This window comes from Agelaius tricolor, unplaced genomic scaffold, assembly GCF_023055355.1.
Source record: "Agelaius tricolor isolate 1412-34295 unplaced genomic scaffold, bAgeTri1.0.p SCAF_2, whole genome shotgun sequence".
In the NCBI taxonomy this organism is placed as follows: Eukaryota; Metazoa; Chordata; class Aves; order Passeriformes; family Icteridae; genus Agelaius; species Agelaius tricolor.
In genome coordinates, this window is record NW_027269262.1 from 88,524,024 (window position 1) to 88,546,877 (window position 22,854).

At 44.4% G+C, this 22,854-nt stretch overlaps 1 protein-coding gene and 1 long non-coding RNA gene across 4 annotated transcripts in view; one reads left to right on the forward strand and one right to left on the reverse strand.

Annotated features, from left to right (window-relative positions):
• Positions 1 to 1,274, reverse strand: part of ST3GAL1 (ST3 beta-galactoside alpha-2,3-sialyltransferase 1) — a 79,390-nt gene extending 78,116 nt beyond the window's left edge. The window contains exon 1 of the mRNA XM_071421842.1: positions 1,064 to 1,274. The gene's annotated coding sequence lies outside the window, so the exon portion shown is untranslated. The remainder of the gene's footprint in view (positions 1 to 1,063) is intronic.
• Positions 42 to 21,629, forward strand: LOC139587472 (uncharacterized). Of its 3 annotated transcripts, none has more exons than XR_011678403.1 (3): positions 42 to 1,012; positions 4,017 to 4,433; positions 11,072 to 21,629. It is a non-coding gene; the product is annotated as an uncharacterized lncRNA (long non-coding RNA). The 3 variants fall into 3 exon arrangements; XR_011678404.1 differs by lacking the exon at positions 4,017 to 4,433 and having other exon boundaries at positions 11,072 to 13,734; positions 19,540 to 21,629; XR_011678402.1 differs by lacking the exon at positions 4,017 to 4,433.
• The last annotated feature ends 1,225 nt before the right edge of the window (positions 21,630 to 22,854 follow it).

Here is a 22,854-nt window from a genome sequence, read left to right on the forward strand (position 1 = left end):
AGAATAAGAGACTCTTTTTTTATATCCTTGAATCTCCTGTCCCTTTTGTACACTGAAATTTAATTTCCTTTTCAAAGAGAGGTTTTGGAGCTTATGAAAATTGACCCAAAAGATTACAAGGGCTTTGTCACTCTTCCAATCTCTCTGAAAGATCCATAATTAGGGAGGTTTTTCCTTCAACATATGTGCCCAGCAGACAAATATATAATTCAGATTTACAATTGCATGAAAGAGTTATTTCAGTATATTGGATACATACAAGCCCAACCGTTACAAAGAGTTGGAAAATCTTGTCTGCCTCAAATGAGTAAATATACATCAAGGCTTTTTTTTTTTTTTTTACTGGCTTGTTTTCATTTGTGCCAAGACTACCCACAATCACACTAAGGACCTGGGATAGACGTTCGCTACGGAGATAAATATACCAAGTACAATAAAAACAAACGGCTGACCTCGAAGAGTAGTTATTTATGCTCCTCTAGAAATTCATTCTGCAAGGAGGAATGTGCGAGCGGATACCTAAGACAGCTAGTCTGCTTTTTGCCCTCTAACGGAGTAACACCGGCTTTACTCCTTCGGCACACAGCCTTACCCAGGGGAGAAGGAAAAAGCCCAGCACAGCCGGGGCGCGGGGCTGGTCCCTCCCGCAGCTCCCTGCCGGCGGCGGCGCTGGGCAGGACCGGTCCGTGGGGCAGCTGGAGGGGGGTTCCCGGCGCCGTCGCCCCCCGAGCATCGCCCGAAGGCGGCCCCTTCCCCCGGAGCCCACCCCGGTACCCGCCGCTTCCCCTCTACCTCCCTCCGGAGGGGAAATCCCGGCTGGATGGATGGGGAGAAGCCTCCCCGCTCCGGAGCGCCGGGGGATGCTGCGAGCAGCGCCGGGGCCGCCCCTGCTTCTAAATCACAGAAATAATTTTTTTTTTTTTTCAAAAACCCCAACAACTCAAGAGCCGAGTGAGGAGTCAGGAGGCGGGGAGGCTCCCACCGCGCCTTCTGCAGCAGCGCGGATTCGCAGGTGAGCGGCGAGGAAGGACGGGCGGGAGGGACGGGGTCCCGCGGTACTCACGGCGGGCTGAGGGGGGCCGGCGGGCGGCCGAGCCCCATGGCCGGGGGGGACGGACGGACGGGCGGGCGCTGCTGTGGTGGCTGCCGCTGCCGCTGCTGCCGCCGCGCTGTCTGTGTGTCGCGCTGTGTGTCTGTCCGTCTGTCTGTCCGTCTGTCTGCCGGGCCGAGCCGCTCCGGGCGCCCCGTCCCTCCCCTCGCTCCCTCCCCGGCCCTTCCTGCCCGCTCATATAGCGCGCCCTCGGCCACGTGGACGGCGCGGGGCCCCGCCGGCTCCTCCTCGGGGCCGGGCCGGGAGGGGCGAACCCCCCCCTACCACCACCACCCCCTCATCACCTCCCCTCAGCATCCCCCGTCTACAACCCAGCACCCCCATCTCACCCTCCCATCAATCTCACTTCCCAAGCACCCCCCCATCACTGCCCCCATCGCCCCCATCTCATCCCCCCTCATCAACCCCATCTCACTCCCCAAGCACCCCCCCATCACTGCCCCATCTCACCCCCTCATCAACCCCATCTCACTCCCCAAGCACCCCCCCATCACTGCCCCATCTCACCCCCCTCATCAACCCCATCTCACTCCCCAAGCACCCCCCGTCCCCCATCACTGCCCCCATCTCACCCCCGTTTCCCTCCATCGCCTCCCCCGGAGCGGGGCTGTGCCCCAGGAGCTGCGATGCGAACCCAGACTCACCCCCAGCGCCCTCGGGATGAAATCCGGCTCTCGTCGGGTCCTCCCTAGAGAGTCACCCCCCAGGAATGTGTGTGTGTGTGTGTGTGTGTGTTCGCCAAACTGCTGTGTCTGGAACTGGGCTGCGTGACCCAAAGGTGATCGCAGCAGGGAAAGTGGGAGGAAATTTGGCGCTTCTCAGGGCAGAAAATCTATGTGGCATTGCTAATAAAAATAGTGGATATTCACAGAGTCACAGAATGGTTTAGGTTGGAAGGGACCTTAAAGATAACCTGCTTTGGACCCCCCTACTATGGACAGGACACCTTGTATTAGTCCAGGTTGCCCCATCCAGCCTGGACTTGAACACTTTGACGGATGGGTCATCTGCACCTGGTGTGGTCCTGTGTCTCACCAGCCTCACAGGAAAGAATGTCTTCCAAATATCTAATTTAACCTACTCTCTTTCATTTTAAAGCCATTCCCCCTTGTCCTATCACTACATTCCCTCAGGAAAACAAACAAACAAACAAAAACATTTCCAGTTTTCTCACAGCCGCTATAAGGTCTCCCCTGTGACTTCTCTTCTCTGGGCTGAACAATGCCCACCCTTAGCCTGTTTTTATAGGAGAGGTACTTCAGCCCTCTTCTTTCTGTCCAGCATCAGACATTTTTAAGGTGCCTATAAAAAACTGTAGAATTAAAAAGAAAGCAGCATCATTAAAGAATTCCCCAGGCAGATACATTAAAGTGATAAAGTGTCTGCTAAAACTATTTAACAACATAATGCTGGCTTTTTTAGTGTTGATGTGTAAAGGCTGGAGCCATGAGATGTGTAAAGACTGGGGCCATGACTAGAAGTGGGGGGATTATAGCACCTCCAAAGAAGCAAATGATCTCTGATCTTCTCTCCCCCACCCTTCTGTAGGCAAGCGAATATGCACAGTGAACATGCACAGCACATATCAGAGGGGAGAATGCATTCCTGAGCTCTGAAAAACATGTTCTGTAACACTGGACAGCCGGTGCACAACTCCCTTTGTGAAGCAGATGAGTTTACAGGTGATTAATCTACTTACTGAAACTGCCCACGTTGTTGGGTTATTAAATCCAGCACCAGGTACTTGCAGTGGAAACTGTAACGTGCTATGTAGGAGCTGTAATTCATCAATCACCACTGAGCTTGTTTCCATAGAGTTGTGTTAGTAAAAGCCTGAGTGTGGATTTAGACCAGTGTCACATCATGTACTGTGCTGTGCAGGCATTTGCATGCAGTGAGAGCACCTATGACAGCCTGAGCTCTCTGCTCAGGGAGCATAAGCCCAAACAAGCCCTTCAAGGGACTCACCCCATCACTAAATCCTGCCTCTGCATCCTGAAGAGCAGCATAGTGTTATATCCTTCATAAACAGGGTTTGGAAGGGATTTAATCTACAGTAATGAGCAGTAAAAAAAAAAAAAAAAAAAAAAAAAAAAAGCGCATTAGTCTTCTTTTACGAGGAATGTATCAATACAAGGAATTACTGTGTGGTGGAAACAGTCTATTAAAGAGCTGTTCAGTGCTTTTTCCCAGGAGCTGCTTGACACTGCTGGAGGTGAGATGAGGAGCTCCAATTTGATCATCTGTTAGTGTCTCTGTTACCTTTTTGCCTTGATGCTCTCCTACTTTCAGGCAAATTGGTTGAATTTGGTGCTTCATTTGCTTCACAATAATGGTGAGTGACTGGGACTGTTTATGAAAAAATATCTCTGGGGAACAGCTCACCAGTAATAGGGCTGTGCATCAGGTTTGGGGATTTCTGCCAAACATTTCTGGAGGGAGGGAGGGAGGGAGTGAAAAAGTGATGAGAAAGAAGAGTCTGAGCACTCTGCATTTCACTGCCTGTTGTACCACACCTGGTCTGTACATGAGTTCAACAGAAAGAAAAGAATGTATCTAGTAAAACAGCTGATTTATCATCATACAATTTATAAAGCTTCACTAGGTTGGATCAAGGAAAGCTTAACCCAGCAGCCAAGAATGTCCTAATTATTAGCAGTTAATCAAGTTGACACTGGCACAGGCTGCCCAGAGAAGCTGTGGCTGCCCCATCCCTGGCACTGTTCAAGGCCAGGGTGGATGGGGCTTTGAGCACCCTGGAATAGTGGAAGGTATCCCTGACCATGGCAGGGGGGTTGAAATGAGATGATCTTTAAGATCCTTTCCAACCCAAACTATTCTATGATTCTGTGACTGAAGAAAGGGAGTGAGAGATGTTTTGTTTTGTTTTTTCCTGTGTTTTCAGTCCCATCTGTGCACCATTTCTCTGGAGCACACAAGAGAGGATATGGTGCACCCCTCCAGCCACACCAACCTTGGTCACAAGTTGCAAGGAGGAGATATGGAGGAGAGCTCTGCAGTGGCTGGGTTTGCTCAGAAAGGCTCCTTTCTGTAAAGCAAGGCAGAAGAGGAATGTGTTTGCCCCAGAGATGCCTCAGGGAGGCATGACACAGTGACAGGGGTGCAGCATGGAGAAGTGCCGAGCATGGAGAAGATCTGCAGGTCTCTGCCAGCACCTGGCTGAGCCAACAGCAGAGAACAGGACCAAATCCACCTGAAACAGCAAGTGTGGAGCCTATTTCTCCTTTTTATATCAGTGTTACACTCACTTAATTCATTTAGATGCTCTCAGCCTCCCTGATGCACCCCAAAGAGTGTGGAGGTAACAAGTGCTCTCTGATAATGCCATTGGAATTACAGCAGGGTCCAGCCCAGCGTGCTGGATCTGATCCCCTCATGCTGTAGCATTTCACTAGCAAGTGTCATTTAGATGGTTTTGGGAAAGAATTCAGGATTTGTTTCACAGACAGTATTTCCTCAACAGCTCAGTGAATATAGAATAGTTTGAACTAATCATGCAAATCTTGCTTGTCATCTTATGTGGAAAACTATATCTATTCTAAAGTCTGGGCCAGGGCTTTCAACTGCTGATGGGGGATAGTTGTGCAGACTTCAAAGGAGCTGTATCAGCTTTTACCAAGTGGGGATCCAGACCTTTATTCATGTTTTAAAATTCAGAAACTGTGCCTAGGTAAAGCATTTTTCTCTATATTTTTAAATAGCCAGTTTTTTATTTTATAGCTGCTCCCTCAGTGGCAGGATTGTTTCTCAGTAGTCAATGTTTAAAGGCCCTTCAAGGCTGAAGGAATTAAAAATGAATAATTTAAACCTGGTCTATGATGCATAATTTTTAACATATGTTTTACAGGCCATGTGGAACACTTTTTGACTTGTCAGTAGATATTTTACAAACATGCTGTGCTGGAACCTTTTTTATTTAAGAGTTAGATTGGAGCCCTCTTATGCTTCAACACAGCAGCTTGCTGGAGTCTACAAGCCATAACAAGGAAACCATTATCACCAGCACTGATCAGAACAGAGGAGAAATGAAGCAATCGCAGAACTTTTTTCCTGTTACACACACTGCTAAAACAAATGTGGGCAGAACTATGGCTCTCCCATCTTAAGGAGCCTCATCCCAAGGTAGAGGTAGAGGAGCTGTGATTTGTTTGTTTTAAGACTCCAAAAGGGATGGACCTTGATGGTGCTGGAGAAGGAGCCTTGAAACATGTTGTCTTTGGGTTATTTTTTGAAGGATGGCTGGAGTATTTTTTTGCCAACCTCCTGTTAAATATTGTGCTAGGAACACCATCTGAGTAATTCTTGACAGTTTTAATAGGCAAAGCTAATTGCTGGTGAATAACAACTTTTTATGAATTTCATTCCTTGTCCCCTCCTGACTGCTTGCAACAAGAAAGGGAGGAGGCATCTACCCTGCAGTCTGGGTTTCAACCTTATTGACTAGTTCCCACACTCTGCCTTGTTTTCCTGGATTGTCCAGCTTTTCATTTCTATTTTAAAGTTACTCCATATTTGTTGCTAAAAATAAATTGGTTTGGTTATTTCAAAAGCTTCTTGGGCCCAAACCCAATTTCAGGTGTTTCACCAAGCTGTAAATTGAGGCAGTGCACTGGGGAAGCACAAGTTTGGGCTCATGTTTGCTCCCCCTTCATTAGCTCTCCCTTCAGTTCATAATCCATCATCTTTCAAACAAGCCAATTGCCATTGTGTCTAGAAGTTAAAATAGAAAATCAGCATTTGGCATGTACACAGTTGCCAAGAAGCTATTTCTCCTCGCCTATGTAAATAAATTGTCGTTCAAAAATGGTTGGCTTGCTCTAAAAGATGTGCTAAGCACTGTGCTCCCAGTGGGAGGAAAGAGGAGAGGATCCAGAAGTGTGGCCAAGTAGTGCCCCATCCCCAGCTTCTCCCACTCATTCTGTTGAATGGGACTGTTCTTTGCACTGGCCAAAATGCCATTGGATAGTTCCTGTCTCAGTGAACAGGGCAGGAGGGATTATTGACCTTGCTGGTTATGCCCCAGATCAGGGCCAAGCTCCACACAGGTGGTTCCCGTTAAAAGCGGTAATCTATTTAATTATATTGGATAATGATTTGTATTTCTTTTACACCACACAGAACACACCTGTTGATCAGTATGACTAGATGTGAAAGAGAATAAATACTTCCAAACTTTACAGATATGAATCTAAGAAGATTGACCATGGATGGACTGTGCACAATTTATTTGTTCTGACAGGCAGAAGGGACAGCTGGTCTATGTACATATTACAGGTGAAATATGTATACCTACCTTACCTCCACTGAAGAGGTACATCCTGTTCTGTATGTAAATATGTAAGAGTCACTGCCCTTTTTTTGTATAACTTGCAACAATAGCACTTAATACACTGTGCTAATAAACTTGATAAGGCTATTTGGTGGCTGTACACTTTGCCATGAGTGACACACAGCTTTATCATGTTTGTCTTGGTCTTCTTGCTGGCTTTGTTTTTTTGCAAACTATGCCCCACACTTCTGACAGATGTCACAGGACTGTAACAGCCTTCCCTGTTCCAGAGTCACCTAAGAGCAAGTGGTAAGAGTGCAGGCTTAAAGCAGGCTTTTAGATCACATCCTCAGCCTCCGCACTTCACGTGGGCAGGCTCTGGCACCAAGGTGCATTAAGAGCAAAGAGAAAAGAAACAATAAACAGCATCCCTCCCTGCTTGCTCTTGGTATTCAAATGGTGAGGAGTTGCAGGGGCTCTGTGGTACTGACACACAGTCAGTGGTGTCAGCCTCTGCTTTGCAGGACCAGGGTGCAGGCCCACATCAGAGACAGCTGTGACATCAAAGGAAGATTTATTGTGAGGCTTAAACTATTGCACAGAGATGTGTTTTTACTTGCCAGGACTCATTAGTGCTGTACAGGAGCATTGGCTATAGGTAAAGGTTGTGATTTGGTACAATCTGCTCTCAATAAATGTCTGTGAAAGTCAGAGAAACCTTTCAGTATTGCAGCACATAAAAACACACAGTAAACACCAAAAGCTCCAAAACCTGTTTTTTTAGAAATATTCAGCAAATCTGGAGCTTCCAAAAATTCACATAAAAACCTCTCTGTGCTTTGAAATACTTCTTCGCTTTTGTACTCTTGGATAAATGCAAGTTTTGCTATAAGGACAGTATAAAGCCTGAGAGGAATAATAAACACTTATAAAAAATTTTAAAAGGCACTGATGGGATATGAAAATAGAAAAAAAAACATGACTCAGGTAGGGGTGGAATCACCATCATTGAAAGTGTTCAAGAAACAAGTTAATATGGCACTTCATGCTATGGCTTAGTGGGCAGGGTCAAAGGTTGGACTTGACGATCCCAGAGGTTTTTTCCAACCTTCATGATTCTGTGATTCTACTTCTGTCAGGATAAAGAAAGATTAAAACAATATAAAAACAATTTGCTATAAATATTTTACTGCAGAAGGAAGAAATGGCATAAGCACCTAAAATGAGGGTAAAGGTAAGCAACTCTATGGCAAAGAGAGGCAGAACCTAAAATGAGGATAAAGGTAAGTAACTCCATGGCAAAGAGAGGCAGCCATGTGTACTTTGTGTGTTTCACAGATTGAACTTGTAGCACATTCAATCTCTCCAATATAAATGACCCTTCTTTGCAGTTTAGATGTCACCTACAGAACATCACAGAAGTAAGATAAACCTAATTTACCTTTGGCCATCTGGATCTCACAATGCCTTGAGTACCATCTATTCCCAAGCACAGACTTGAAAATATGTGCATTAAGTGATTGGGAAGTTATTAGCATAATGTAATTTTATTTCATTTCACTTGTCCCCAGGACAGTCAAGAATAAACCAGAAGGTGAAATTAGACCCAGAAAATAAATGTTGTTGATTAGGTTGAAGTGTTTATTAGGCTTCTGTTTGAGTTTCCAGCCCACAAGAAGAATGGCAAGCAAAGCCTGTTAAAGACACATTTTGACAAGAACGCAGTTTTCTGTGGCTCCAACAAAATAAATATAGCAACACAGATGAACCTTTTAAAAGTCAGGCTTATGTGCTTGTCTGATCAGCACCAGCTAACAGTTTCATCTCTCCTGAATGTCACAGAAGCACACGAGCTGTGCCACCATGCAGTTCTCAAATTCTTTTCCTCAAAGGACATCACACACATACCAGGGGCTGTACATTCTGTATTCACTTAAACACAAATAACACAAAATGGCAATTGCAGGTGGACTTCATCTCCAGGGAAAATTGTGAATAAAACACTAAGGCACACCTGGCAGATGTTACTCACAAAGCTTAATTTAGTATGGATAGGCATTTATTTTGAATGGTAGTAAAACAATATAGTAACACAGGTAAGATAGAAAAGTTTGTGTGTTTTTGCTTTCTTGCCAGATATATAGGTTAAAATAACTTTTCAGTCCATTCCAGCTACTGAGATAGGCTGGGAAGGGATAAATGGTATAAGCAGAATCCCTCCAAGGAGGGATGGTGAGTGCTTGTGCAAGGATAATTCTGAAATTCTGCTGTTAACCCACAGCTTGGAGCTCAGTGCAGGACAGACCAGCTGAAATGCTGCTAAAGAAAAAAAAAACCCTAAAAATGTTTAGAAATTAATTTCCCAGATGTTGCCTAGAAAATACCTATGTCACATTATTTCTGTGTGCAAAAGCTCGTAGAATGCGTCACTAAAGCAGCACCAAGTCAGCTGCAATGCTGTTTTAGATCTGATATTAACAAATCGATGTTTAGAGAAAATCTTGTCATCACAGGTCACTTTGAGTACACTTCCCTGATGTCAGAAGAGTGAAGTTGTGTAAACCAAGGAATTTAATGTTTAGATACAAGATCTGGACAAAAGATTTCAAAGACTTGAAACTGGTCTTGGTGTAAACCAGACAGGTGCTGCATTCAGAGTATAGCCTACCTCTAAGAAATAGGAATTAAAAAAAGATTTAGAAAACCAGAGAGCAATTAATCTAAGCTGAATACAGTGTGATTTCTTAGAGTAAATCTAGAAGGAAAAAGAAAATTACCATGCGGAAATAAATACAAAGTTAGATAAAATGCAAATCTGTATTTATCAGAGAAACAATAAACCAGATTCTCAGGAAAAGATTAATATAATATATTGTGTTTACCTGGACTTAAAACAGAAAGAAGATACCCAGATAATTGGCTGTTTTCCTGGGGGCAAAGGGTAGAGCCAGACTGGTGGTGCAGAGTCCGTGTGTGCTAAGCATGGTCTGTCCCAAGCACAAACACAGACTGCAGGATGAACAAATTGAAAGCCCTGAGGAGAAGGACTTGGGGTACTCATGGATGGGAAGCTGAACATGACCCAGGAATGTGCTCTGGATGCAGCCCAGGAACCAAACATGTCCTGGGCTGCACCCAAAGCCCCATGGGCAGCAGGTGAGGGAGGGGATTCTGCCCCTCTGCTCTGCTCTGCTCTGGTGAGGTCCCAGCTGGGCACTGCATCCAGCTCTGGGTCCCCAACATGAAAAGGATGTGGACCTACTGGAATTCCAAATGAGGCCTTGAAGATGATCAGAGAATTGGAGCACCACTCCTATGAATACAGGCTGAGAGAGTTGGGGTTGTTCAGCCCGAATAAGAAAAGTCAGTGAGAAGAACTTCCAGCAACTTTGGAGACATCAAGGAGCTACAAGAGAGCTGGAGAGGGACTTTTTCTAAAGTCATGTAGTGATAGGACAAAGGAAAATGGCTTTGAAATGAGACAAAGTAGATCTAGATTGTGTATTATAAAGGAATTGTTTCCTGTGAGGGTGGTGAGGCACTGGAATGTGTTGTCCAGAGAAGTTGTGGATGCGCCATCCCTGGAAATGTTCAAGTCCAGGCTGGATGGGAATCTGAGCAACCTAAAGTAGTGAGAGGTCTCCCTGCTCATGTCAGGTGGGTTGGAATTAGATGATCTTTATGGTCCCTTCCAGCCCAAACCAAACTATGGTTCTATGAAGGTGCAGACAGAGCCTTGGGTGCTTTTAGTGAAAGCAGATTCAAAATAGCTTCCTATGGATACATGGGAGCATTTCCCAATCTCCCAGGATCCCATTGGATGTACTGGTTTTTTCCTGATGTTGGGGTGCTCACCTTCACCCAGCTGATGCTCAAGACTGTGCCTGCAGCCAGGGTGCAGAAACAGCCCCTGGAGCAAGGTTCATGGCCAGTGTAGCTCAAAGTGCTGCACAGCACACCTCCATGAGGCAGGCTGCAGTGTCACCCAAGAGAATAGGCAAGCCCACCACTCAGGAAGAGAAGGTATCCAAATAAATCACAGAACAGAACCATGGAAACATTCATATTGGAAACTCTCTCCAAGATTTGTGTAGAAGGAGTTTTACCTGGCTGAGAGATAAACTGCTGGAAAACAGTCAGCACATTTGAGGGAGCTGTCAAGATGTCCTTTAGGGCAAGGTAACTGAGTGAACCTCACCCTTAGAAATTTATAAAGCAATCTGCCTTGGGGTAAGAGCTCTTTACTTGCTTCTAGTGTAGGAGGGGAAAGATTGTGATGACTTTAAGCTGCTGGCAGGATGCAGCCCTGAAATGGGTGAATTGAGATTTGTTCAACCTTGTAAAAGGAAAGCTGAGGTGGGATCCTGTTGCTGTTGATTGATAGGGAAGTAAATGTCAGGGAAGAGAGGATGTATAGCAGATGAAGGAGAAAAGAGGATCATGTGCAGGTGAAGGTATTCAGGCTGTAAATTAAAACAATGTTGGTAACCATCATATCAAAAGTCAAAAAAATGCAAGGATGAACAAATTCTCTGAAGTTTGCATATGGGGCTTGATGTATTCCTGACAAATATATTGTATGGTTTCCTGCCTTAATACATTAGACCCACACTTCCTTGTATAAAGAACAGTAGCTTCATGTTTTCACAAAATTATTTCTTGTTTTACAGCAAGGAAAATGTGCCAAGCAAGAAACAACACATGTAAAGACATGAGGACATAGCACAGTGCATGCATCACCTCCCAGCTGCCCCTGTGATGCTCTAACTCTGCTGCACAAAGGAGTCAGAGGAGCCTGCAGCAGTTCACGTGAGGCAACAGAACATGTTCTACTGAATTCTCTGAGATCTAAACTGAGCCAGCAATGCAGAGCTCAGGGCAAATATTTCTCGTTATCTCTGAAACCAGGTGGTTATGGACACCAGTACCACCTGGAGGGGGCTGAGCAACCCCTCTAACTTACATTTGTCACTTGGAGTAAGTACAAGTCTGAAGAACCATTGATTCTGGGGGCAGCAGCTCAGGTGACTTACTCTGTTTGGCTTGCAAAATTGTTCCTGCCTTTGCAGATGAAATTCTTGTGCTCACTGCCCTGACTGTGTAGAATGCAGTTATTTTTGAAAAGGATTATCTCTCTTCTAAAGATGAAAGAACCGACTGTATTTCTATGTGTTTATTTATTCCCCCTGCAGAACAGAGGGTAAGACTGTTAGATATAGAAAAGTATGCAGGTTTTAAAACAAATTTAAGACAGGGACTAGCCAGACATTTTGAAGTAATCTGATCTGGTCTGATTTATGGAGCACCACAGTTTTATTCAGGTTAATAGGTTTATTCATTTAACCCACATTAAATGGAACTGGAGCTCTGAGGTTTCATAAAGACATTGGAGGCTCCCAGAGATCAAGAAGCCACCTCTTCTGCTGCTGAGCAGTGGCTTCTTTCATTCATTGTACAAAGCCCTTCATTTTGTATTTTCCTTGCATGTATCTTGCCTCAGCCTAAACCTGTTAATTTCCTTGTCTGCTGTTAACAATGCCCATTGGAAACAAAACTGTCTTTACATGAAGGTCTCCTTGATATGTTAGCACTGTGATCTGCTTCTGATGAATTAAGGAGATGGAACTTTTCAGGTCTCTCACATGGATATATCTGGCCAGATGTGCACTTCTACCCAACAGACAGCTGTACAGCACTAGTCACCATCCCCCTGGAGTCAGCTTGGAGCAATGAGCCCTTTCACAGTGAAGCTCATCTCATCCCAGAGCGAATCTTTAAACCAGACTGGATAAATGTCCCTCACAGCATTCCCGTTTCTCTCTAGCAACAGTCAAGGAACCCTGTGCTGGCTACCTCTCCTATCACAGCCTGCATTATAGACTTCTGTATTTAGGCAAGATGAGTCTGACTTTTGGACTGAGGCATTTTCCCAGGTTTGAATCATTTCCTTGGCATCCTCCTCTGCACATCACACTGATGAGGCTTTGCAGATCTCCAGCAGATGCATGGTGTTATTGCCTATGTATGAGAGGACTCACTCTCAAGTGCTGGGGGTGCACACAGGGGCAGCTCACTGAAAAGCTGGTTAGGGAGATAGAGCTGGATTTCAATACTTAAGCTGTCCACAGTCTGTGCTTGCTATTGATTGTACCTTTTTAATGAGTTGCATGTGGCTCAGATAAGAAAATGCCTTAATAATTATGGTCCCCTGGAAAAAGAGCAGATTATGTAACTATTGATCTTGATATTTTTGTTCCACAACTATTTCCCCTTTTTCTGATACTAAAAAGCATTGCTGCATCACAGGTTTCAGCTCCTTCCATCCAGTTTGGTTTCCAACATTAGCCATTCAGCTGTATATACTTGTACCAGGCACAGCCTCTAGCCCTGCCAGACAGCTGCCAGGTGTTTTACTGTTAAATAAATTCTTACATCTGTCAAGTTATAAAGCAGAAAGCAATTAATCCATTCTTGATAGCTTTTTTTTCTCTGTCACTTTAATAAGGCATGCTAAGAATTACATACTCTCTGCAACAAATGTCAAAACATTTGTGTATCTCAGCAGGTTCCCCTTAATTTGTACAAAGTGTGTTAAGTGTTGGGGTGTTGACCATCAATCCATTGTGGCTCATTAGGTCTGAAGGAAAGAAGTGTAATGAAAATCCTTTCTCCTGCCCAGCATCTTATCTCTGTGTTAAGAAAGGCTGGTTGGAATGTTCTCACATGATAAATATGATTGATATGTTTATATATTGCCCACTTGCATGGGCTGAGGATCTTCCAGTCTTTCTGGCTGGGAGAAGTAAGGAGTTTTCCCAAGAGAATCCTGCTGTTCCTTATGGAAGTCTTCCACCACAAGCTGCAGGAGCAGCTCAGGTGAGTCCTATCCCCATCTGTCTTTCTCATGCCTCTGTTTTGCCCATTCTCTCTCCATCCCTGTGTTCTTCCCCCCAGTCACTTACTAGCTCTGATTGCAGATACTTCCAGGAAAATGAACAAATGAACTTTGTCTAAAAGGAACTTTTGGACAAGTGTTGCCATTTTTACTTAGCTCTGTGTCCCCACAGACGTTCAGGCCATCCTAGAGCCAAGTTTCAGCTGACACTTGCTCTGTCATCTGAACATCAACCTCCTCTTTACCCATAAACTGGTCTGATACAGATAATGAAAGCAAATTCATGATGTCATTTATTACTTTGTCTTATCACTTGTTCTTATCACTTCTTTTGGGACAGGAAGAATGAATTGCAGCAGAGAAGAAATTCCCCCCAGAAAAGATTTTTCTTTTGAATTTTGCTGTACACTATTGCAGTCAGTGAGCTGAGATGAGCAGGTGAGATCACACCACGCCCCTGCAGCTCCACATTGCTCTAAAAGTGATTTGTATCCATTTAGTTTTAGTTGGTAGGAATCAACTTCAGTTAAATCAATATAATGTGGGCTTGCATTGGTTTGAGAAGGTTGACACAATGTGTTGTGCTGGTTTAAATAATCATTTTCAAGATCTTTGGAAGCTGTAGTTAAAAAACAGCACAGAAGCCAGTTTGAGAGCTCCAGATAAACGGAGTATTTTTAGTGGTGGATCATTGCAGGGGTAGTAAAGTCTAGGCAAAAGTGAAAATCTTGTGGGATAAATGTGAAAGTGTTAAAAACATGAAACAATTCACTAAGAATTCAAACCATGTCTGGCATTTTGAAACTAATCTTTACTTAGCTAATGTAATCCTGCTTTAAAAAAAATAAATGTAGTTTGTTCATTTCTTCACTTATTTTACTGCTTTTTATATCAGAAAATGTTGGTGATTGTCTGTTCACAGACAATCATACAAACAACCCTGTGACAATTGGAATAATGTTTCCTTGAGGATTAGGGGAATTTGTAGGAAGAATCATTACTTCATGTGGGAACAATCAAGCACTCTTTGGAGGCATCTTTGCTGCTTAATTTCTTTGTGCCAGTACCTTGATTTGTTTCTCAAATTTAACAAAGAAGTGTATGAAGCAACAAGAAAAAAAAATTCTAAAATTACAATATAACCATATGCAAATATTAAGTTAAAGAAGTCTAAGCACTTAAACCAACTGTTCAGGGTATTTTCCCCTTAATGTGCTTACATAAATCACATTAGTTTTTATGAGAGGTATTTTTCAAATTTATAGACTTTTTCAGATGGATCTTCATCTCCCAAGGTAGCATATGCAGAGGCTGAGTCTGTTTCTGCAAGTTAAACTCTGTGGAATTCAAAGTTTAACTCTGACACTGGATTTGGGGATGTTATTGCATAAGCAAGTTATTCATGGACTTTTGGAAATAGCTTTTACTTTTTAGTGCTCAGTTTTAGAAAGATGAATTGTCATTTCTGAATACCCAGCATTCAAATTATGGATGTAACAAGCAATATTTGTGTGGCAATTCTAAAACTGATCTGTGCTAAGGCTTCATCCCTAACAAAATCTGAAGGGGAGAAAAAACACTGTCACTATTTGAGCAAACACAGTGCACAGAAGTGTTGCTGTTTCACTGAAATCCCCCATTTCTGGAAATAGCTTTTTTGAGGGTGTTGTGGTTTAACCCTGATAGTCAGCTCATCCCCCTATGTGGGATAGGGGAGAGAAGGGGAAGGGTAAAAGTGAGAAGATTCGTGGGTTGAGTTAAAAACAGTTTAACAGGTAAAGCAAAAACTGCATGCCCAAGCAAAGGAATTCATTCCCCACTTGAGGCAGGCAGGTGTTCAGCCATCCCTGGGAAATCTGGGATCCATCTGCCTACCTGGGAAGAAAAACACCTGCCTGAATTACCTTTTTCCTCCTTCTTCCCCAGATTTATACACTGAGTGTGACCCCAAATGGTCTGGAATATCCCTTGGGTCAGTTGGGGGTCAACTGTCCCTGCTGTGTCCCTTCCCAACTCCTTGCTCCCCCCCAGCCTCCTCACTGGTGGGGTGGGGAGCAGAAAAGCCCTGGACTCTGTGTCAGCTCTGCTCAGCAGCAATGAAAACATTGGCTTTCAGAACAAATCCAAAACACAGCAGCACCATATGAGCTGCTAAATTAACATTATCACAGGAAAAAAAATTGGCAAGGGAATATCTTACAATTTAGAAAAGTAATATTTCTAGGTTTGATGAATTATATTAACATTTATGTACTTAAATGTTTATATACTAATACTTTAATATAATGTAAATGTATTTTAATTGTATTTTAATTTATATATACACTATTTCTAATTTTGCTAGGAACATGTACTGAATGCGCCCTGAAGGTTCAGAAACCATCCGAAACATTCCAAAATTTATTATAATATTGAATGCTATTTTAACATTGATTTGGAGATTTGGGAATGATTCACCTGGTTTGAAATTTGCATTAATGTCAGAATCAATGAGGATCTCTCGAGTGCATTTGGGAGCCATGTGGGCTGATTGGTAGCCCTGCAGGGAGTTCCCATGGAGCAGGCAGGGTTCTGTGCCTGCAGATACAGCATATTGAAGATCTAGGGAGAGGCTTCAGATGCTCAGTTAGAAGTCAAGAAGCAGAAACCAGACAAAGCACAAAGGTTCTAAGTGCCTCACACATCTGCAGCCCAAACAGATTTTGCCTTGGAGCTCTTGAATTCACCTTTAACCAACCTTTTTGTATGATTCCTTATGCAGGTGTGGGGTATTTTGGAATTACAAGTTGCCTTATACTTCCATGTACAGCTCCATCTGTACAGGTTCCCTGTATCCAATGAGAGACAGTGTCTGAAAAGTGAGTCTAAATACATTTGTAAGGTGAAAGTTCATCACAACAAGGCCAATGAATAAACAGCACAAAGAGGGGAGGTGTGCTGCCAGCTCAACCTGCCTTTGGGACAGAGGGTGAGTCCTGATTCATATTTCACTCAGTGCTTTAGCATCTTTGAATGCTGGTTTTAACTCTGTCTCACCCTGGTGAGACTTAGAGACTTATCAGAAAAAGGAGAACAAAGCTTCACCAGAAGGTCAAAGTGAGCACCAAGGAGGTTTTGTCCCACCTTTGATGTTGACAGTAACCCTCACAAACACTCAGCCCCTTGCAGCTGTGAGAGGGGGCCATGAGCTGCTGCCCCTCTGCAGTGCTGAGGGATGGAGACCATCTCTGGAACAGTGCTGAGGGATGGAGACCACCTCTGGAACAGGCTCCTCCAGGAGGATTGGCTGCTTGGAGCTGGGCTTTGTGATGTGTGTGAAGCCAAGAGACATCAACGAAGAGCTTAACTTCTGAACAAGCTCAAGGCCCAGTATCTGCCCTCTGAGGCAGCAACCAGGCCAATTTTTGGGCCTAGAGGATGTTAGTCCAAGCTGGGACATGAGAGCAGTGGGATGAGAGATTTTCCAGGCCAAATCCAAGCTCCACCTCTAACATCTCCTCCTTGAGGGCAGTGGGGTGTTATCCATCCCTTGATACCTTACCCCAGACTGAGAGTTCAGGCTGGCTCTGTGCCCTTCTAAAGGACTCATGCTCAGGCAGGAGCCGTGGGCTCAACGTGGGAAATGCTGCTGTACCTCCTGCAGGAGTTCAGCAGAGATGACCACAGAGGCTCCTGCTGGCCTTACAGCCACTGTTTACGCTCTTGACCTTGATCTTAGACATCTTTTCCAACCTCGTTCTGTGATTCTCTGATATAAGAGAAATTTTTAAAATTCTGTACAAACGAAGTTATATTACCCTAAGAATAACTTAAGGATCCTATATTCACACTCATAAGCACTGCCTCCAGCTCTGGGGCCCCCAGCAGAGGAAGAACATTGATCTGTTGGAGCAAGTCCAAAGGAGGCCACCAAAATGGTTAGAGGGATGAAGCACCTCTCCTATGGCCTACATAATGCCTGCCAGCATCTAAGCCTGCACTGACTCTGACCTTAGCTTCTCCAGCATCACACCCTTGAAAAGCCTTACAACTGCCTGCATCTGGGTTTTAATTGCTTTTCTTGATAGCTGTAGTCTAGTTCCTACACCTTAAAAAAACAGCATTTCCATTTAGTTTCCAACTGTCATAGCTATGAAGTGGGGTGAGTTGAACGGGCCAGTGAGCACAAAAACCACACCTACCCAACTCAGTGGGTTGGTGGTGTGGACTGGTGATTGTGCACATCACACAGAGACAATGTGGACATACAGAGATAAGGGAAGAGGCATTGAGTGATTTCACAGGAAGTTTTTTATCTTTGAAGTCAAGTCTTCCGCTTCTTATTTATTTTGGGGAACAGTTTACTCTCTTTGTTTACCCAAGGAGTCAAACAGAGCTGCAACTCCCAAACTGCAGGGTTGGAAGTACGTCCTGAGTGGGGCAGTTACCTGGATTACATTTCAAAGAGGCAAAACCCACTGCTGTGTGCTAGAGAAAAGAGCAAATTCCTTTCCCATTTTAATGGCAGCTGACATCTGTACTGCCAAATGGTCTGTTCAATGAGCTTTTTAAAATAATCACCTCAGTGTAGCCCAGATCTCATCCCCTCTCCTTTTCCTTTGGCTGCCATGGAGAGGGAAGGGTTGTGCTATGCCAGAAAGGCAGCAGAATTACAGTGCACAGTAACAGCAACCAGATTCCTTCCGCTTAAATGGCATTAAAATAATTCTTTCCTTGCAAGAAAAGCAAAACAAGGAAGGCTAAGAGGAAAGTCTGTGTGAAGGAGTATGGCATGTTAACCAGCTGGGTCTGTTCTGTCTTCTGCAAAGGGACGTTTCATGGGAGACAGTTCTCTTCAAAATGCAGAGGTGTGACAGAGCTGAAAGCTCAGATGCATCAGTGCCTGTCCCAGTGGGCTGGTTGTTGCATGATAGCTGTGCTGCTGTAGACTGGTTAAAACAATCTGCAAATTTATTCTAAAGTTGTTGCCTTGATGTTGCTAGAGAACTTGATATGTTGAAACCTCTCTTTTTGCAGCCTTTCCACTTTCTCATGGTTCTGCCATCTCAAGGAAAGACCTTTGAAAGTGATGCCTTAAGTTTGAGCTTTCATATTTTCCAGATTCTGTACTGCATTAGTATGGAACTCTGAACTTCATAAAAAGTCTTAGCAAGTTCTCTTCACAGTTTTGTCAGACAAAACAATCCTTTTCCAGCCCAAGAACCAAGGACACCATTTCAGATTCAGGTCCAAAAAGTATAAACAACAGCAAATTGAGGAGAGAAATCTGGGAGGATGTACCTCATAACCTGAAGCTGTAATTGGACAACTAACCCAATATGTAAATGGGCCAAAACTTATAAAAGTGTGAAACTCATGACGTGGGGTCCATCTTGGGTGTAGCCTTGGCTGGGCTCTTGTACTGCCCAACTTGTATCCTTTGAAGGCCTTTTTAATAAATACCTACTTTATTCCTTTAACACTGTCTTTTATTCCTTTAACACTGTCTAGCTTTTCTTCTAGGTAGCCTCTCAAGGCATCAAAACAGCTTGAGACACTCATTCTCCTTCTTCATAATACCCATGGATGAGCATTTTTTCAGCCTCACAAGTCTCCATGAAGAACTATCTCTGCAGCTCACAGCCCCCTCCTCTCTCTGCATCAGGTGTTGGAGACCACCTGAAGAGCTTCAGACTCAGTGGCAACAGAGAGAACATCAAAGATATAACCCTCCATAGATAAAGAGCTCAAATACATCCATGGATTTCAGTTGTGGTTTTTAAAGTTACTTAAGAAAATGGGAGCTTTAAGATTCCCAATTTCTTAGTCAAATAAATTCCCTTTATCCCTGAGTCTTCCTTCCCCCCCCCCCCCCCCCGCCTTTTCTTTTTTCCCCCTAATTTTACCAAAATTTCTTCATCTACAGACAGTGTAAAATCTACCCATAAATATGTTTCCAGCCTGGTAGTCCCCGTTGTTCTGACACTGATTAGTGCTGCAAGCAGCAGGTAAGTCATCTGCCAGGAAAATTGTGCAATGAGCCCACTTCTCTTTCCTTCCCTGGGCACCACACAGCTGCAGGCAGGGTGCTTGGGTGATAACAGGGTGCTTCTGCAAACAGCCAGCTGTGAAGTGACACATTCCTATCAGCAGAAAACTCTGCAGCTGTTCTTTAATCTCTCAACAGAGCAAACATTTCTGTGCCACCCTAGCAGGGAAACCATCTTTGTTATAGCACATCTGAGCAACTTTGTTCTTTTCCAGAATATGCTACAGCACATCTTTGTGTGCCTGGGGAGCTGCACCAGGCAGACAAACCTGCTGACTGAGACACCACTGGACACAGATTTATTCCTGAAGAAAAGGTTGAACAAGACAAAATCCTCATGGCAGCATAGAGGTATCCGAGGCTCCAGGGAACATGAACAAGCTGCAGGGTAAAGCCAGTCACCATCAACAGCTGAGTGGGTAATTCACAGCAAACCACAGCTTTGATTAAGTGCACCCTTTTCCCAGCCACAGAGAAATTGTTAAACCTCTTGGAAGTTCCCTGCTTGCTTCTGGTAATTACAAATTGAGCCCTTTATGGAGAGGACCAGTGAAAGATCTGTGCATCTGTGAAATGCCCTGAAGCCCTGGAAACAGAGGATGTCACAACATTCAAGGTATTTCAGAGACTTTGAGAACCTTGTCAGTGCATGGATTCCACCTGCTTTTCAAGTCTTGCCTTTTACAGTCAAGAGAATAAGGCAGAACTGTCCTTATCTCCTGTCTCTAAAGGCAGGAGCCCAGCAAAAGGAAAACATCATGCAGAGTACATGAGCAATAAGGCTGGGAGACACAAACTGTGTCACTGCTTTCTTCATAAAGATTAAAGGTCATCTGTGCTTGTCCCCCTCCATGCATGGAGCATGCAGGAACATGGAGACACCCAATCAAAGTCCATAGCTACTGCAGAGTCAATGTCCCTGTGTCAGTGACATCCACATTCCCTGATCACCCAGCCTTTCCTACACGTTGGCTTCCAGTCTTGCTGTGCTCCAGTGCCAGCAAACTTCAGGCACTGCAAGAACTCACACATGGGTATGGATTTAGCCTAAGATAGTCAGGGAGCCCACATCACCATAGTAACTGCATGCTGTTGCATTAATTTCAGCAAATAAATGAAGCTTGTAAGTCAAGGGGTATTTACGCAGAGCAGTGCAGGAGCACACAAAGAAACTGCAACAGTCCTGAATGAGGCAGCCAGGCTTCCCTGGCTTCTTTATCCTGCTTTTCAGGAGGACTGATTGCCTGGCTGGAAGATTCCATCAATATGATCAGCCTGCTTTCTGTATTTGATGTGGTGTTTTCAGACATGACTTGGGTACATCTACACAGCACAACACTGAACCATGTAGGACCAACCAGAAGTATGAAAAAGCTTCTACAGTAATGTGCACATTTTCAAAAACTGAGGTTGCTATAGAAAAACTTAGCAGGTTTGAGTATTCCCCTTCTGACTGGTGATGTTTGGTTAGGAGCTTTTACATATTGATAAAGATTGAATGAAAAGTTCTTTATGAGGAAAGCAAGAACTTAGGGCTAGGATCCTCATTTTGTTGCCAAAAGCCCACCCACTATTCTTTAAAAAATGAAACAAAAAATGCTCACCAGGGGCAAACACAGGTATGAAGTTCTGGTTCATCCAAGCTGACTTAAAGACAGCCTGGCTGGGAGGGGAGCAGCCAAGCACTCGGCTTTTTGGCCACTCTGACTGCCCAATCTCATCTGTGCCTGCAGGGTGTTGACTTCCCCTTTAGTCACATGTTTGCAGAAGAGTTATAAAAAAAGAGAATCTGACTAATCCAGGAACTCTGGAGTCAGAAGGAAGAAAAGCATTTTTATTGGGTCTGTTTGAGATTGAGTACATTTTCCCCTGGCAGCCCTCACGGTGCTCTGCTGGGCACTGATAGCTGGAAAGGCGTTGGTAACACAGAAGAGAGCAGAGCTGGCACAGCATCAGCACTGTCTCCCTAGGATCCCCCCCATCAAGGGGCTAGGAGTGGGCAAGATCCCAGGAAGGGACACAAGCAGGCCAGTTGACCCAAATTAACCACAGGAATATTCCATACCACACAAAATCAGTTCTGATATAAAAGCTAAGAAAAGGAGGACAAACAGGGTGCTTTTGTTATTTACAATATTTGCTGTCTGAAAAAACTGCCACCCATGCAGAAGTCTGGCTTCCTGGGAAGTGCCTGAACATCACTTGCTGGTGGGAAGTAGAGAATACAATTATATTTTTCCTCTTTGCTTCAGTGCATGTAAACTTTTGCTTTTGCTTTAGTAAATTGCCTTATCTCAACCTCTAAGTTTTTTTCCATCTTATTTTCCCTCTGCTGAGAAGGGTGATAGAGTGGGCACCTGGTGTTCAGCCAAAGTCAACCCACCACAACATTGAAAAGAATGGAGATGAGCAGAAGTATTGCCATAAATAATAAATATTCTGAAGATGGCAGAGGTTCCAGAGATGGGGCATCCCCAACTTCTCTGGGCAACTTGTTCCAGTGCCTTACCACCCTCACAGGGAAGAATTTCTTCATAATATCTAATTTAACCTACTCTCCTGTAATTTAAAGACATTGCTACTTGTCCTATCTCCATCTACCCATGGAAAAATTCCCTCTCCAGCTCTCTTGTAGGCCTCCTTTAATTACTGGTAGGTGTTTTAATGCCCCTTGAGAGCCTTCTCATATCCAGGCTGAAGAGCCCCAATTATATCAGCCTTTATCCATAGCAGAGGTGCTTCAGCCCCTGCTCTTCACCCTCAGGACTCATACCAAGAAGTCCACACCCTTCTTCTGCTGGGGACCCAGAGCTGGATGCAGCACTGTGGGTGGGGTCTCACCAGAGCAGAGCAGAAGGGGAAAATCATCTCCCTTGACCTGTTGCCCACACTGCTTGGGATGCAGGGCAGGGCACAGCTGGTTTCCTGGGCTGCCAGAGCACATTGCCAGGTCACCAAGCTTTCCAACAATCAACACACCCAAGCCCTTCTCCTCAGGGCTGCTCTCAATCCATGCTTCTCCCAGCCTGTGTTTGTGCTTGGGATTGCCTTAACTCATGTGCAGGACCTTGCACTTGGCCTTGCTAGCCACCCTCTGTTGTCTTGTTTTTGTATTTGAGTTTGTCCACAAGCTAACACAAGTCTGTCCTTCAGACCACCAAAAGGATTGCATATCTGAGCCAATGCCCTCCTGGCAGTGCATTCATCCAGAAGTGGGGCAGGATACACCTGTCATGCTCACAGCTGCCCAAGAGGTTCCTCCACCCCTGATATTTTGGCAGTGACTTGGGAACATCATCTGAGTGAGGGCTCCAGACTGCCAGAAGCCTTAAGCCTCTGCTAGCTGCAGAACTCCACTGGGATGATGCTCATACAAAATGGGAGATGGTGTGAGGACAGCCCTCAGCCATGACATTCCTTTGAAGGTTGTCTTTTTTCAGGTTACTGGAAACTCGATCAGCATCTAAATAACTACAGGTTGGAGAACGCATTTTGGGGGCTTTAGCTGCAGAGGGCACGAAGGTAGTTTG